This window comes from Puma concolor, chromosome A2 (assembly GCF_028749965.1).
Source record: "Puma concolor isolate L17-30 chromosome A2, mPumCon1.1.hap2, whole genome shotgun sequence".
In the NCBI taxonomy this organism is placed as follows: domain Eukaryota; kingdom Metazoa; phylum Chordata; class Mammalia; order Carnivora; family Felidae; genus Puma; species Puma concolor.
The window spans coordinates 115,607,423-115,622,108 of NC_141668.1; the positions used below are offsets into that span (position 1 = coordinate 115,607,423).

Below are 14,686 nucleotides of genomic sequence, written 5' to 3' on the forward strand. Positions count from 1 at the left end.
AGGGAAGGTCTTTGGGGAAGGAGACACTGGCACTGAGGTCCAAAGAATGGGAAGGGATGCCTTCTGGGCGGGGGAGCAGCCAAAAGCAAAGGCCGGACAGCAGAAGGAGCTTAGGTTGAAGGGAAACCAGTGTGGCGGGAGCGGGTAGAAGGAGAGGCATGGTGCAGGTGGGAGGGGCCAGTCTCAGAGGCACTGAGGAGTGCGGGCTTCCATCAGCACAGTGAGAGCTGTGGGGCCATTTAATTTTTTTTTTTTTCTTTTCAAACGTTTATTTATTTTTTTGGGACAGAGAGAGACAGAGCATGAACGGGGGAGGGGCAGAGAGAGAGGGAGACTCAGAATCGGAAACAGGCTCCAGGCTCTGAGCCATCAGCCCAGAGCCCGACGCGGGGCTCGAACTCACGGACCGCGAGATCGTGACCTGGCTGAAGTCGGACGCTTAACCGACTGCGCCACCCAGGCGCCCCCTGTGGGGCCATTTAAAGCAGGAAGGACAATGGAGTGGGTCTGAGGACCTTTGAGCTGAGTGAAATGCACGTATCTAAAGTATACAGCACACGGGTGCTGGGGAGGTATACCTATGCTCAGGATAAAGCCCCTTTCCAACCCTCAGGAGGGTCTCTCGGGGTCCTTCCAGCCACCCCCGCCCCCGCCCCCACCCCCAGAGGTGATCACTGCTCCTGTTTCCAAGACCCTAAGTTTGCTTCGCTGAATTGAAAAGTCCACATGGTCTGTGGTGTTCTCTCACCAAGCCTAGTGTTTTGGAGACCGCCCTACAGTTTCGTGCATCTCATAGTCCTTCATCTGTTTGTCTGTTTTTCCGTTCTCCTGTGGGTGTTACGCAACCAGGATTATTTCCGTTTTTGGGGCTATTATGAATGGTGCTGCCGTTCACATTCTTATACGAGTCTTTGTGTGTGGACGTATGTTTTCATTTCTCTTTGGTCAATGCCTAGGCATAGAATTGCTGGCTGTAGACTAAGTGGATGTTTAACCTTATAAGAAATCACTGAACTGTTTTCCACAGTGGCTGTGTCATTCCATGCCCCCACCAGCCGTGGAGGAGGGTCCCAGCATCCCTCTGGCTGCTGAGTGGAGATGGGCTGGTGGGCAGGAGAGGAAGCCAGAAAGCCAGGAAGGAGTCCCCTGGGATGGCCAAGGAGCTGTATTAGTAGATGAATAAATATGCACGTGGACCCACCCCCTCCCCTGAATGTCTGCCCCCTGCCTTGACACTCCTCTCATCCCTGGGACAGATCTACCACATTCTTGTGGAAGGAGAGAAGGAAATGAGTCCTTGGAGGCTTGCCACCCACAGGCCACATCCAGCAAGCATTTCCTGGGATCTTCCGTACTCTGGGCCCCGTACCAGGGATCGCTGACTTATGGGTGCTCCTGGTCTGGGCCTCTAAGTTTGGCTCAAACCCAGGTTCCAAGAGGACAATGGGCAAAGTGTTTTGGGGAAGGGAACAGTGTGGAGGAAACCCAGAAGGTGGGAAAGCTCGGGGCATGCATGTGAAAAGGCCAGCGAGTGTTCTGGTTACCCCAACATTGGACTGTGTGCCCAGCATCAAGCTCAGTGCTTTGTATGAATCTTCTCCACTTAGTTCCCACAACAACCTGGGGCATAGAGGTTATGATTAGCCTAGCTTAACAAATTGGGAAACTGAGGCACAGAGAGATTTTTTTTTTTTTTTTTCCCCCACGATTCAATCTAGGTCACACAGCCCAAGACAGATGAAGCTGGGATGTGCAAGCAGGCAAGAGGAGGTTAGATAAGTGGGAAGCAGTTTCCTGAAGGTTCAGATGCTCTGTTAAAGCCTCCATGGTTCAGGGGTCCACCCATACACATCCAGCAATATGGACACAGGGGGTGTGTCCAGGAGAAAGTGCCCAGGATGGGGACCATTCGACAGTCTCATGACTGTCCCTTTGTCTCTTCAGGGAATGCCATTCTGAGAGGCTGACCCCGTCACCCTCGGCAGGGCTGGTGCGGAGGGGTGCCCTGCACTGGCCAGATGGCCCAGCATGGCTGGACCTCCGGCGAGAATTTCAACAGCTCTCCTTGGCCGGTGGTCACCTGATAGATGAGACAAATTATTCTCTGGCAGAGGACTAAAGGTTTTGTTCCAAGTCCTGGATTGATTTTATTTTATTATTGCCAGTTGCTGAAAAAAGCATGATCAGGAACCTTTTCCAAATTGCATTCACTGCTTTTAAGTTAAGGGCAGCGCACAGAAGCCTGAAACTTGGCCATCTTTCCCCACATACCCTCCATGAGCTCTTCCGGCAATCGATTTTCATTCTCAAAACAGTCCCAGTGGAATTTCAGGCTAGTATGTGGCTTTTGAAGGAAACCTCTGCCTGGGTTTCCTTGAAGCTCCCTTCTCGCTGCCAGTGCTTTCGGCTCCTTGGTGCTCACTGTCTCTCCCTGGAGTTTCCAGCTGCCGTCCCCAGGCAAGGCGCAGGGCCGGTGCACAGAGCACACTAGACTTCTCTTGGTCTGCTCTCTGCAGGGCCAGCTGAGTGGCATAAATGAGGGAACTAGCCCGGTGGGGACTGTGGCACCCTGGGGATCCCACATCCCCATGGGAGCAGCTGGCTGATGCCACTCAGCTCCAAGGGATGGTGGACAGGTAGATAATGGCTTGAGGAGGCTCTGTCTTGCCATTCTCTAAATGTGAAATCTTTCCACCAGACATTCAGATTCCTAATATGTGAGATCTTCCAAGTTTTTCTTCATGGCAATTAACTCAAGACATTTTAAAGCCAGAAAAGCCCATCTGGGAGCTAGATTCGGCACAGGGCCCCCCAGTTGGAGACCTTTCGTCACCATGGCTCCACGAGGTAGGACTCGCTATCCTATGTCACAGATGAGGAAACCGGTGCCCAGAGAGTGGGCATGCAGACTCCAGTCACACAGCTGGACAGCAGCGGAGGGGCAAATACAAACTGGGGGTCTCTGGCCTCCACGGGGAGCTCTCTCCACCCCACCCTATACTTCCCCCAGTTCCCCTCCCCGCCCCACCCCACCCCTACCCCCACCCCACCAGCCCTTCTCCACCTCTTATGCCACCTTTCCTTGGGGTTGAGGTTGGAGCACTTCCTGGCTTTTCTTCTCCTTCCCCTCCCCCTTCCCCTTATCTCTCCTTCTCCTTCTCCTCCTTCTTCTGCTCCTTCCCCTTCTTCTTCCCCTTCTTCTTCCCGCCTTGGGTTTAAATCTCAGCTGTACGACTTACCAGCTGAACGACTTTGGGCAAGCTATTTAATTTCTCTGTGGCTCAGTTTTCCTTTCTGTAAATGGGGGAGATTAATAGCAGGTACTTCAGAGGGTGGTTGTCAGGATTCAATGAGTTGAAATATACAAATGCATTGAACTGTGCAACTACATGCCGTCTGTATAAGGGTTTGCTAAATAGAAGGAGGGCAACAAACATTTACCGGGTATCTGCTGTGTGCCAGGCCCTATGATGGACCTCAGGACACAATGGGGGTGCAAAGGACAAGGTCCCAACCTCATGGAACTTATGCCCTACAGGAGGAAGATACATGATTGGACAAGCGTCATCCGTGTGTCCTAAGCTGGCACCATCTGTACTATACTGACCTGCCTGAAGCTCGCATGATCCGAAGGGCTTTCCACTGGACGTGCCCCCCCGATCCCCATCCCCCGCTCCTCCCATGGCCTCCACTGCCTTCGCTCACTCTCCGTGACCCTCAGCTGGCCCATATCACCTTGGCTTAGGGCCCAACCACTCTTGCCAACAAGCTTTTCCACAGCAGCTTCCTCTGCTCCCCCCTCCCTTCCCCTCAACCCCTTGGCTTAGTCAAAGCCTCCTCTCCAAAGTCACTTAACCATATTATGACCTGCCACTTGGTGCTGTGTGCAGTGACACACGCGGGGAGGCTGAGGAGTTTGGGGTTGCCATCTGCTCCTTCAGCTCACGGAGGAGCCTCGCTCACATAGGGAAGGAGGGGAGAGATGTGAGGACTCAGTTGTTCTCTTCTCCAGCTTTGCTTTCCTCACCTGTAAGAGGGGTGCAATCGCCATGAACTCAAAAGACCGAGCTGAGGAGCCGGGAGGTGGATGCCACCTGGGGTGGCTGGGTGCTTCCTGGAGGAGGGGACGGCTGGGGACAGCAGAGAAGGGCAGGGGATGGCATGTCTGCTCAGCTGCTGCTGGGGGAGAGGGTAACCCGCTAGAAGGTCAAGATGGAGGCAGACAGCAGGGGGCCTCAATGAGAAAACCAGGCAGAGGATAAGCATCATCTCTCCAATCCTGCTCCTCAGCTTCCCTGGTCTGCCTTCTGGGGGCTGTTCTGGAAGAGGGTGTTATGAAGCTCATCCAGACACGGCCAGGTATGACGTGGGGGATGGCTCTCTGTAGAGCCTGTATTTCCTCTTTTATTCTCAGTTGCAAAGGTGGAAGGATCCATGTGTTCTGCACACAGCCTCCCAGGTGCAGAGAGGGAGTGAGTGAGAGGAGAAAGTGGAGAGCATTGAGAGAGGGAAAGGCCTTGCTTGAGGTCACACGGCACTCCTCCTCATGCCCACACAGGGCAGGAGTGTGGAAAATGGTCTCAGAGGAGCCACTCATGCAAATAAGGACAAGAATAATGGCACATTCCCCATTTTCATTTAAAAATAGTCACAGTAGCTGACACTTGCTTGGCACTTTCTAAGTGCCCGTGCCTTTCTGAGCTTTTTACACTGTTAACCTTGAGTCTTCATAGCGGTTAGAGGAGATAGGTTCTATTATATTTGTTTCCATTTTACAGATGAGGAAACTGAGGCTTAGAGAGCCTGAGTAACCCCCCAAAGTGACCCAGCAGGGGCAAAGCCAAGAATCAAAGAGCTGCTGACTGCTTCATATCACAGCTTCAGATCACTCATGCCTCTGGGGAGGCAGCGAGGGCGGGGTTACTGTGCCCATTTTTCAGACGAGCAAACCGAGGTCGGAGAACCTGGATGACCGCCCAAAAGGAAGCAGTGGAGTGGTTTGGGACCTGGCCATTCAATGAGCGGTAGGTCCCTCTTTTGAGCCAGGTGGATGGGCGAGTGGTGGCGGTGGGTAACGGAGGGGGCGGGTCGGGCCCGGGGCTCTCTAGCTCTTTTTCTGGAAGCAGCAGGAGGCTGAGGACCGGCTGTACCACTTGGCACCAGCTTTTGCAAGGAAAGGGTTTCCTTGAGAAGTGCGCTCTAATGGGGGAAGCGGTGGGCCAAACGTTCGCCGCGCTGCATGAGGGTGTGTGCGCGCGCGCTCGGCGAGCCCGGGCTCTTTGTCCGAGCCCGTGCGCGCGTGCGTGTGTGGTGTGCGCGCGCGCGCGCGCGTGTGCGTGTGTGTGTGTGTGTGTGTGTGTGTGTGTGCATGTGTGCGTCCGCATATGGGGCGGGGCTGGGCGTCCGGCCCCGCCCCCGGCCCCGCCCCCGGCCCGGCCAAGCTGGTATTTTTCCACCCAGCAGGATGGGTGATGCTGAGAGCTGCCTGCTCAGACAACAGACACGCGAGGTCAGGAAGAAGCCGCTTATAAATTACCGCTTCCTCCGCGCCGCCGCCAGCGCAGAGCTCCGGGCCCTGGCCGCAGCCCCGCTCGCTTGCCAGCACCGAGCCCCGAGGACCGCGAGCCCGGAGACCGAGCCAAGCCGGGAAGGAGCGCGGAGCGCAGAGCCCGCGGGCCAGAGACTGAGCAGGAGGGCAGCCCCCGGCCAGTGGAGCCGAGCGCAGCCGACCGCAGCCCCGCGGCCACCCCAGGTACCCGAGGGAGAGGGAGCCGGGCGCGCGGAGCCCCCTCCCTATCCCTGCGCTCCAGCCGGCCCGACCTCCCCGCCGGGTGCCCCCGATTCCGGCGCCCCATTCGCCACCGAGGGAGGGACGGAGGGTCGCCTGCTCGGACCCGCTGGCGGGGCTGTTATTGTTTGGCCAGCGAAAAGGGCTTGGGCTTTTCGTGCAGGCGGCAGGTGTGTGTGTGTGTGTGTGTGTGTGTGTGTGTGTGTGTGTGTGTCTCCGTCTCACTGGGTGTCTGTGCCCCCATGTCCCCGTGTGTGTCTGTGTTTCTGAGGGTGGGTGGTGCTCCATTTCTCCAGCAGTGTGCACTTGTGTGTCTCCGTGTGTGCCTGCTGTTCTGTCTTGGGTTGTGCGTCTCTGTGTATTGTGGTGTGTCTGATACCTGAGTGTGGCTGTGTCAGTGTGTCTTTGGATGTGTGCACTTGTGTGTCCCGGTGTGTGCCTGGTGTGGACCTGTGTGTATGTGACTGTGTCTCCGAGTACCTGGCTGTGCACGTGTGTGTCCCGGAGTGTGGCTGTGTCTCCGGGCCCCTGCTTGCGGGCACTTGTGTGTCCTCTCGACAGTACCTGAGGGAGTGTCCCCGGTGCCTGGAGGACAGAACAGCCAGAGCTGATTCTCCAGGGCAGGCACCGAGTGGGGAGAGGTGATAGGGGGGCACGGCTCCAAGGGTGCTGCCCGTGTGTGGCGTGCAGGTGGCGGTGCCAACGTCCAGCCGTCTTGCGTGGCAGGACGGAGGCCCCGAGGGACAGCTGGGGGCCAAATGGGCAGCAGGCAGGGACAGCAGGACACATCCTCCTCTAGCCTTTTCTGCTTCCTTCTGAGGGTTCCTCTTTCGAGCAAGAGACTCTCGTCCCCCTCCCACCAGGGAAGCCAGATAGAGAATCTTGGGGACCTCCTCTGACAGCCTCAGAGCTTCAGCCTAAACTGGAGGGGGGGACCTGTGGGCCACCCTCCCCGGCCTTCAGAGGGAGGTGTGTGCCGGGCAGGGCCACCGGCCTGGCTATTTTGGTCACTGCCTAGCCTCTGCCAGATCCTGGTGTCCCCTAGGACCAGCCCCAAAGGCTTGGGAGGCAGCCCGAGCCCCCATTTCCGGCCTGGAGAAATAAATCAGCTCAGTAACTGCCCAGACACTTGAACGGAGGGTCTTTGGGCTGAGGGTTAGTGGCGCGTGGCTGGCTCCATTTGGACTTCGGTAAATTGGCCCACACTTTGGCACTGCTGGCGTTCAAATAAATGTCATGGAGAAGTCGTTTTAAATTTTCTTTTTAATTTTTTTCTTGGCTAGAAGGGAGGGGATCTCATCCAGAGTCTCCCAGCCAGAAGGAGTTTATTTTTGTGAGAAAGAGCGGGTGAGTGCTTAGCAACCGCCTGCCTCCCTCTCGACCAGGGAGTCATCCTGAAGAGTGTGGGGTGGGCATGAGCAGGTACGGGGGTGGGAGTGGGGGAAGGAGTTTAATCAGGATGGTGTTGAGGGGGATTAGAGGGATGCCCGAGGGCACCGGCTGAGAACCCAGCACTGAGCGGGCTTGGCAGAATGGCCTGGGCTTGAGCCTGGCTCGGCCCCCGGTTGACCTTGTGCAACCTTTTCTTGGCCTCAGTTTCCACATCTGTAAAATGGGTGGAGTCGACTGGTTATGAGGTAAACTGGGACTGAGAGGCAGGAGCATGTCCCCAGGGAGCTGAGTTCAGTTACCGTGCCTCAGTTACTGTGTCTTAGTCGGTAGGTGACCTTGGGAGATACTCTTGGCCTCTTTGAACCTCAGCTTGGCTGTCTGGGCAGCAAGGACGCCAATGCCGGCTTCGCTGCGTCCTTGAGGGGATTGAGGGAGATGAGAGTGAATAAGCCTGCGGTAAGCTGTAAAGCCGGGCTCGGCTTCGTAGCTGCCGATTAGAGGGTATCACGAGGTCTCAGGTCACTGTGGTATGTGGCAGGGCCAAGGTCCACTCTTGAGCTTTTGTCCTTCAGGGATACCCTTGTGCTGGCCCATGATACAGCTGCAGTCAGCCTCCTCTGCCCCATTCATCTCCCTCCTCTCCACTTGTCCTGCAGTGATTGGGTCACATCTGCTTTGCAGAGTCGGAAGGCCAGAGTGGGAAGTGCCCATTTTAGAGATCAGCAAACTGAGAGCTGCCTAGAGGACTTTGCCTTGATTGGATAGTGACGAGAGTGGGCTTTGGGCGTCTTCCCTTGGCCAGCCGTGACTTTTGGCCCTGTGGAGCTTTAGTCACTGCTGTGCTGAAGTGTTGAACTTGGACCCTGGCTGGGACCTGGGGAAAAGGAGAGTCACAGATGCCTCAGTCCTCAGGGTTGGAGGGTGGGTGCCTGGGGCCCACTGGCACCTCAATTCTGTCCCTAGTTATACACTCTCCCTTTTTTGTGCCACTCTTCCTACACAAGGGTCAGTCTCCAGGAGGCAGTTGGGGTTCTGGTGATGGTGTTTTCTAACTCCCAACTTGTCTGCCTGTCCAGGACTTGGGAGCTGTACTCTGAAAGTGTTTCCAAAGTTCCTGAAATAATAAGACCCCTGTGAGTCACTGAACACATTCCTGTAGTGGCACCTGGGTGCTCAGTCGGTTGAGCGTCTGACTTCGGCTCAGGTCATGATCTCACGGTTCGGAGGTTCGAGCCCCGCGTCAGGCTCTGTGCTGACAGCTCAGAGCCGGGAGCTGCTTCAGATTCTGTGTCTCCCTCTCTCTCTGCCCCTCCCTTGCTGGCGCGGCTGTCTCTCTGTCCCTCTCTCTCTTAAAAATAAACATTAAAAAAAATTACATTGGACACATTCCTGTATATAGGAAAGAGTTGACAAATACAGGGAGCACCAGAGTGCAGCTTCACCACAGCAGGGTGGGGATCTGGGCGGGAACGGGGCTGACCTCGGAACCCCAGGGTGACCCCCGCAGGTGCAGGCTGGTCACTCTCTTCGGCAGAAGGTCATAAGCAAGAGTCAGATTCTTTGGGGCTATATCTCACTCCTCTGTGTTGGCCACCTTATCTTGGTCCAAGTGTTTGTTTGAATTTATGGGTTCTGGGGAGGAGCTGTGGATGTGGACATGCCCAGGGTGGCCTTCAAGTGTAAAAGAGAGCTCTTTTGTTTGTTTGCTTGTTTGTTTTGGGGGGGGGGGCGGGGGGGGGAGCAGAGGGAGAGAGAGGCAATCCTAAGTAGCCTCCGTGATGCCAGCCCAGAGCCCGCCAGCACAGAGCCCAATGTGGGGCTCGATCACAAACCATGAGACCATGACCTGAGCCAAAATCAAGAGTCAGATGCTTAACCAACTGAACCACCCAGGCACCCCAAAGAGAGCTTTTTTAATGTGCCTCATCTAGTTGTTTAAGTAACCTAGCTGAGGTCAGATCTGGCTGGGCACTGGATCTAGGGTAGAATATTGGCTTTTAAGGTGCTCGTAGCCCAGAGGGAGAGAGGACAGTGACCATGCCATCCGTGGCATGCTGTGAAGACTTCATCTTCTTGGAGGGGGTGGTGTCAGGGCTGGCATTTTCTGTGAGTGCAAGAACAGTATGGGCTGGCATTCTGGGCAGGGGGTATAGCAGGTGCAAAGGCACAGCGGCATGAAATAGCCATCATGATAAGCCTTGCAGGGTCCCTGCTGGAGAGAGCAGGAGCCAAGTGGTAGAGGGGAGTAGGCACTGGGTAAATGGGCTTGAGCTTTATTCTGAGGGCAGCAGCAGGGAGAGAAATAGCATCAGACTGGCTTTGGGGGCAGCAGTGGAGAAGCCAGTTCAACCCAGGAGCCCAGAAGACCCCTGACGGTAGGTGAGGAACTAGGCTGGGGTCCAGGAAACCGAAGATGGCCAGCTGGGCCCCTGCTGGTCAGGGCACAAAGCGTTTTCTGTGCCAGTGACTCTTGCCCTGAGCTCTTTTTGTAAACACAGGGTGAAGGCCTGGACATACAGTTTAATAGGTACACAGGCCATTAACTTACTGGCTTTGACCTCCCTGGAAGCATGAAGCCCAGGAGTCTTTAGGGTGAGTAATGTCTGCCCCCTGGACAGGGCGTTGGGGTTTCTCTTCCCACCTCACCTGGTCCAAGGCTTTGTTTGGAAACCTGAGCTGAGGGGCAGGGGTTTGGGGTGTCCAAGAGAGGGGAGAAAGAATGGAAATTGCTGTCCTGTTTCTAAAGCTCTGCGAGTCTGCCAACTCCCTTATAAAAACCAATATACCCAAGAAAAATCACCCAAAACAATAAAAGGGAAGGGAAGTATAGGGGGGTAGGGGTCAGGCAGCATTGAGTCTAATCAGGTGGAGAATGACCTGAGTTACTTTTTATAAATTCAGATTCCCAGGCCCAGCATGGACACACTGAATTGATCCCCATGGGGAATCTGTATTTTAAACATTTCCATGTGATTTAAAAAAAAAAAAAAATCTTTTTGAATTAAGATATAATTTACATGCAGCGAAATGCGAAGACTCTGTTACAGTTGGATGCGTTTCGACAAATTTATATTCCTGTGTAACTAACCACCCAGATCAAGGTAATAGACTATTCCCAGCTCCCCTAGAAAGTTAGTCATCCTGTGCCCTTCCCCTCCCAGAGGCAACTAGTTTCGGATTTTTGTCACCACAAATTAGTCTTGCCAAGCCTAGAACTTTGTATCAATGGACTTGTGTCGTCTCTATGCTTTTGTGTCTGGCTTCTTTCTGCTTGATGTTTTTGAGATCCATCCATGCTGTTGAGTGTATCAGAAGGTGCTTCCTTTTATTGCTGAGTAGTATTCCACTGTATGGATTTATCTGTTGTTATCCATTCACCTGTTGATGGACATTTGGGTGTTTCCAGTTTGGGATGATTACAAATAAAGCTGCTATGAGCATTCCTGTACAAGTCTTCTAGTGGGCTTATCTTTTCCATAGCTCTAGGAGTGAGACTGGGTTGTAGGGTGGATATATGTTAACTTTATGAGAAACTGTCAAGGATTCTTTTAGTTACAGAAGTAATACACCTCAAGCAGTACAAAACACTATCAACTAAAAGTGATTTAAAATATTTTTTTAACATTTATTCATTAAAAAAGAATTTTTTTAATGTTTTTATTTATTTTTGAAGGAGAGAGAAAGAGAGCGCGAGCGGGGGAGGGGCAGAGAGAGAGGGAGACACAGAATCCGAAGCAGGCTCCAGGCTCTGGGCTGTCAGCACAGAGCCTGACACTGGGCTCGAACTCATGAACTGTGAGATCATGACCTGAGCCAAACGAAGTGGGACGCTTAACTGACTGAGCCACCCAGGCTCCCCTAACATTTATTCATTTTTGAGAGAGAGAGGGAGACAGAGCATGAGCAGGCGGGGGTGGGGTGCAGAGAGAGGGAGACACAGAATCTGAGGCAGTCTCCAGGCTCTGAGCTGTCAGCACAGAGCCCGACGCGGGGCTCAAACCCGTGAACCGCGAGATCATGACCTGAGCCGAAGTCGGACGCTTAACCGACTGAGCCACCCAGGTGCACCTACTAAAAGTGATTCTGAAAGATAATTAAAAAAAAAAGTGCACTGTAATCTTCACTCTGTTTATTTGTTTCTTTCTCTGATAATGGTAAGATTACACATTTTCCTCTGCATACAGCTTTAACTGAATCCCTTGGATATTTACGTGGACATATATATTCCTTTTTATTACTTTCTAGGTCAGTTTTCTCTTCGGTTTTGAGGTCCTCTTTGATCTGGGGCTATTTAGGACGTGTCCAGCAAGCTGGCTCTCATTCTGTGGTGTTGTTATCGAAAATGGCATCGTGCTGTTCTTGGTTCTGCCACTCACTCTTCAAACAACGGACCATTGTGGGACCGCCATTTGTCAGAACGTACAGACCTGCCAGGCCACCCTGAATAGCTAGTCTGCATTTGGGAATCACTGACCTAGTCTGGCCTGTCTTAGTCACCGCAAGCGCTGCCAGCTCAGTGAATGAAAAGCTCCCATCTGGTGACTTTGAACTTAAAGAAGCAGGCCGAGGCCATTCAGCAGGCTGAGGTGGGAAGGATTGATACTTACTGAGCACCCAAGATGCCTTGTCTCCCTTCCTGCATTTAAACCCTGTGCCTGACTTGGGGGTTCTTCCCTCCATCTTCTGGATGAGTTCACCCGGTCTCAGGACAGTAACTTGTGCTGCAGCTCACACAGCTGGGATATAGGAAAGGGAATTAGAATGAGACAGAGCCCCCCCCTTACTCCACTGGCGGCACTGCAGAGCTTTACTGAGCACCTACTGCGTATCAGGCTGAGTGCCAAGGCCAGGAGGGCAAGGATAAGTAAATAAAACAGCCCCTGTGCTCAAGTGGCTCAGTCTCACAGGAGGGGAGAAGATCTGTATCAGGAAGAGGTTAATGAACAGTTCCAGAGGCTCATGCCAAGGGCAGGCAAAAGTCCAGGTCCAGGCAGGGAAAAGCATGGAAGGTCTGAGGGAGAGTGGTCCATTGGCAGGGGGAAAAGTGTGGGGACTTTGAGATCTTTGAGTTAAGCCTCCCCGCCCATCCACTTTCTGGATCTGGAGAGTGAGGTCTGAATGAGGCTGATCAGCTATCAAAAGGGCCATTGTTCCCAACCGAGTTCTTCCCCCAGACTCAGGCTCCATTCAGTGATTACGTTAAACAGGTAAATTTAAGGGCAGGGTTTTTACCTTTGTTTCAGACTCTTGATGGCCACATTCATAATTCAGATTCTGATTTTATCACAGCTAATAGGAAAGGGGGTGAGAGGACGAAGCCATACTGATCCAAAAGATTCCTTAGCACTTGGTTGCTCAAGAGACATCTGCAGAATCCGGAATGGGGGTTCCTGGAAAGCAGGACCTCCTGGCTCCCGTGGGCAGCTCTGTGGAATAGAATCAAGGCAATTGCAAGAGGGCTAGAGGGCCAGGGCTGAGCTCTAGATTTGCTCACTTGGGTCCTCCCTAGTCCCTTGGAGCTTTAGCCTCCCCATTAAATGGAGGCTGGGAGGCTGGGGGGGACTTCTGAGAGTCCTGGCCCTCCCACGGCTTTTTGGCTCTTTGCACACAATAAAAGTGCTAAGCCAATCACTGCCATGTTCCACCATCCCCTTTCTGGCAGAAAGTCTCTAACCCAGGCCAAGTTGCCTGTTGCCTGGTGGGGGGGGGGGGGGGGGCGGTGGGGGGGGTGGAGGGGTGAAGTGTATTTCAGCAGAGTCATGCTTAGTGGGTGAAGGGCACCGGAAGGTGGTGGTCATGAGGGCTCTGCCCTCTTGCCCCATAGCCAGTTGCCACCTGGAGATGATGGCTGCTAAGTTAGGCCTCAGGGAAGACTCAGGCCATGATTTCAAGGCCATTCGTGCTCTCACCAGATGGCACTTGGTATCTCTTCTCTGGGTGGATATCCCTACGGCTTGAGACAACAGGCTTCTTGCCAGCCTCTGTTCCTCCTAGGCACCGCTCTGTGGGGGCATGCCACTCTCCTTGTCAAAAGCCTTCAGTGGCTCCCTAGTGCTGTATGAGATCAGGGCCACACGCCTCAGCCTGGCATTCGAGGCCCTGCAGAATCTGGCTCCTGGCCAGTGTTTACCCTCATCTGCTACCACTTCTCCCCTCTCCTCGTGATTTGGCTGTTTTCTGCTCCTAAAATGAGCCTGGGGCTCTCTTGGCTCTGCCATTCCTCAGCCCACAAGGCCCTTCCTCCCTTCTTTTTTTTCAAAGTAGGCTCCATGCCCAACATAGGGCTTGAACTCAAGGCCCTGAGTTCAAGAGTCACATGCTCTACAGACTGAGAGCCAGCCAGGTGCCCCTCTCCCTTCTCTTATTATTCCCCCTCTTCAAGGGCCAGCTTGAAGCTGCCTGCTTCATGAAGCTTTCCTTCAGCCCCTTAACTGTGCCTGACACATAGTAAGTACTCAAAAAGGATCAGATGAGACAAAGTGTACATAATCTAACCTTGCTCGGAGCCTCTGTAGGACAGAGCTCAGATCTTTGCAGTGCTGCCTTTTATCCATTCATCTGACTGAGAGCACAGCCGGGGAGGGAGGGATAGATGTTCCCGCATCCAGCAGAGGGCCTGGCACACAGTAGGTGCTCAGCACACAACTGAAGGCTGATTTCATCTATTCTGAGATGAGAGCCTATAGTTTAAACAACTGAGTGGGTCCGGGCTTGAAAATTATATTCACCCGTCACCATCCATATTTATTGGTTCTGGGCCCTGGGGATGTGGCAGGTGAGCCATTCAGACCAAAGCATGGCCATACCCTCCCTCGTGGAGCTGACTATAAAATGGTTTAATGAATGATCGCCGCGGCGTGGGGCACCAGACTTTGGTTGCCAGATCAAGCCCCAGGCCTGAAAAAACAGTACCAGTGGCTGCAAAATGGTCTCCCGGGGCCAGCTCTGGACCACAGGCACGTTTTGTGTTGTCCACACGGAGTTGTATAATCGAGCCAGTAGTTTTCAGCACAGGGTTTATTTATTTTGCGGCTGCATCTGGCCGTTGCCTAGTGTCTCTGAACACACTGCCGTCCCACCTGGCCACCCCCTCAACACGCCCCTGACCCCCTAGCTGCTTCCTTGGGTCTGGCCTGGCCCTGGAGGCATGGAAATGCGCTGCCAGGGGACCCCGGGCAGGTGGAAGCATTCCGCTCTGTTCATCCAACGGGGCTGGCAGTGCGGCGCGCACGCGCGCAAGAGAGACTCACGAAGGCCGGCTTCGTGTTTACAGCCCTCCAGCGTAGACCTTCGTGTTTCCACGGGGGCAGCTCGAGGCCGGAGCTGGGGAGATCCAGGCAGCCCCCACGCTGCTCCGCGAAGAGCCCGCGGCACACCCCTACGTCGGGCGGAGTCACGCACCTTCCCAGGCAGCCCCGCTGTTGTCAGCCTCTGCCGGGAGTTCCGGGCTGCGGGCTCCAGGCAGACGGCCGTTTGCCTCCTTGAATGCAAAAGAGTCAGCCTTCT

General features: G+C 54.0%; 1 protein-coding gene across 4 annotated transcripts in view; it reads left to right on the top strand.

The window, feature by feature from the left end:
• The first annotated feature begins 5,489 nt into the window (after positions 1-5,489).
• The window catches only part of SLC6A6 (solute carrier family 6 member 6), an 88,886-nt gene continuing 79,689 nt past the window's right edge, over positions 5,490-14,686 (top strand). For 2 of the 4 annotated variants that reach the window (XM_086697331.1, XM_086697334.1), the window contains exon 1: positions 5,614-5,752. The gene's annotated coding sequence lies outside the window, so the exon portion shown is untranslated. Of the gene's footprint in view, positions 5,753-5,936; positions 5,959-14,686 lie in introns of those variants that run through there. The other 2 variants (XM_086697333.1, XM_086697332.1) reach the window with 2 other exon arrangements.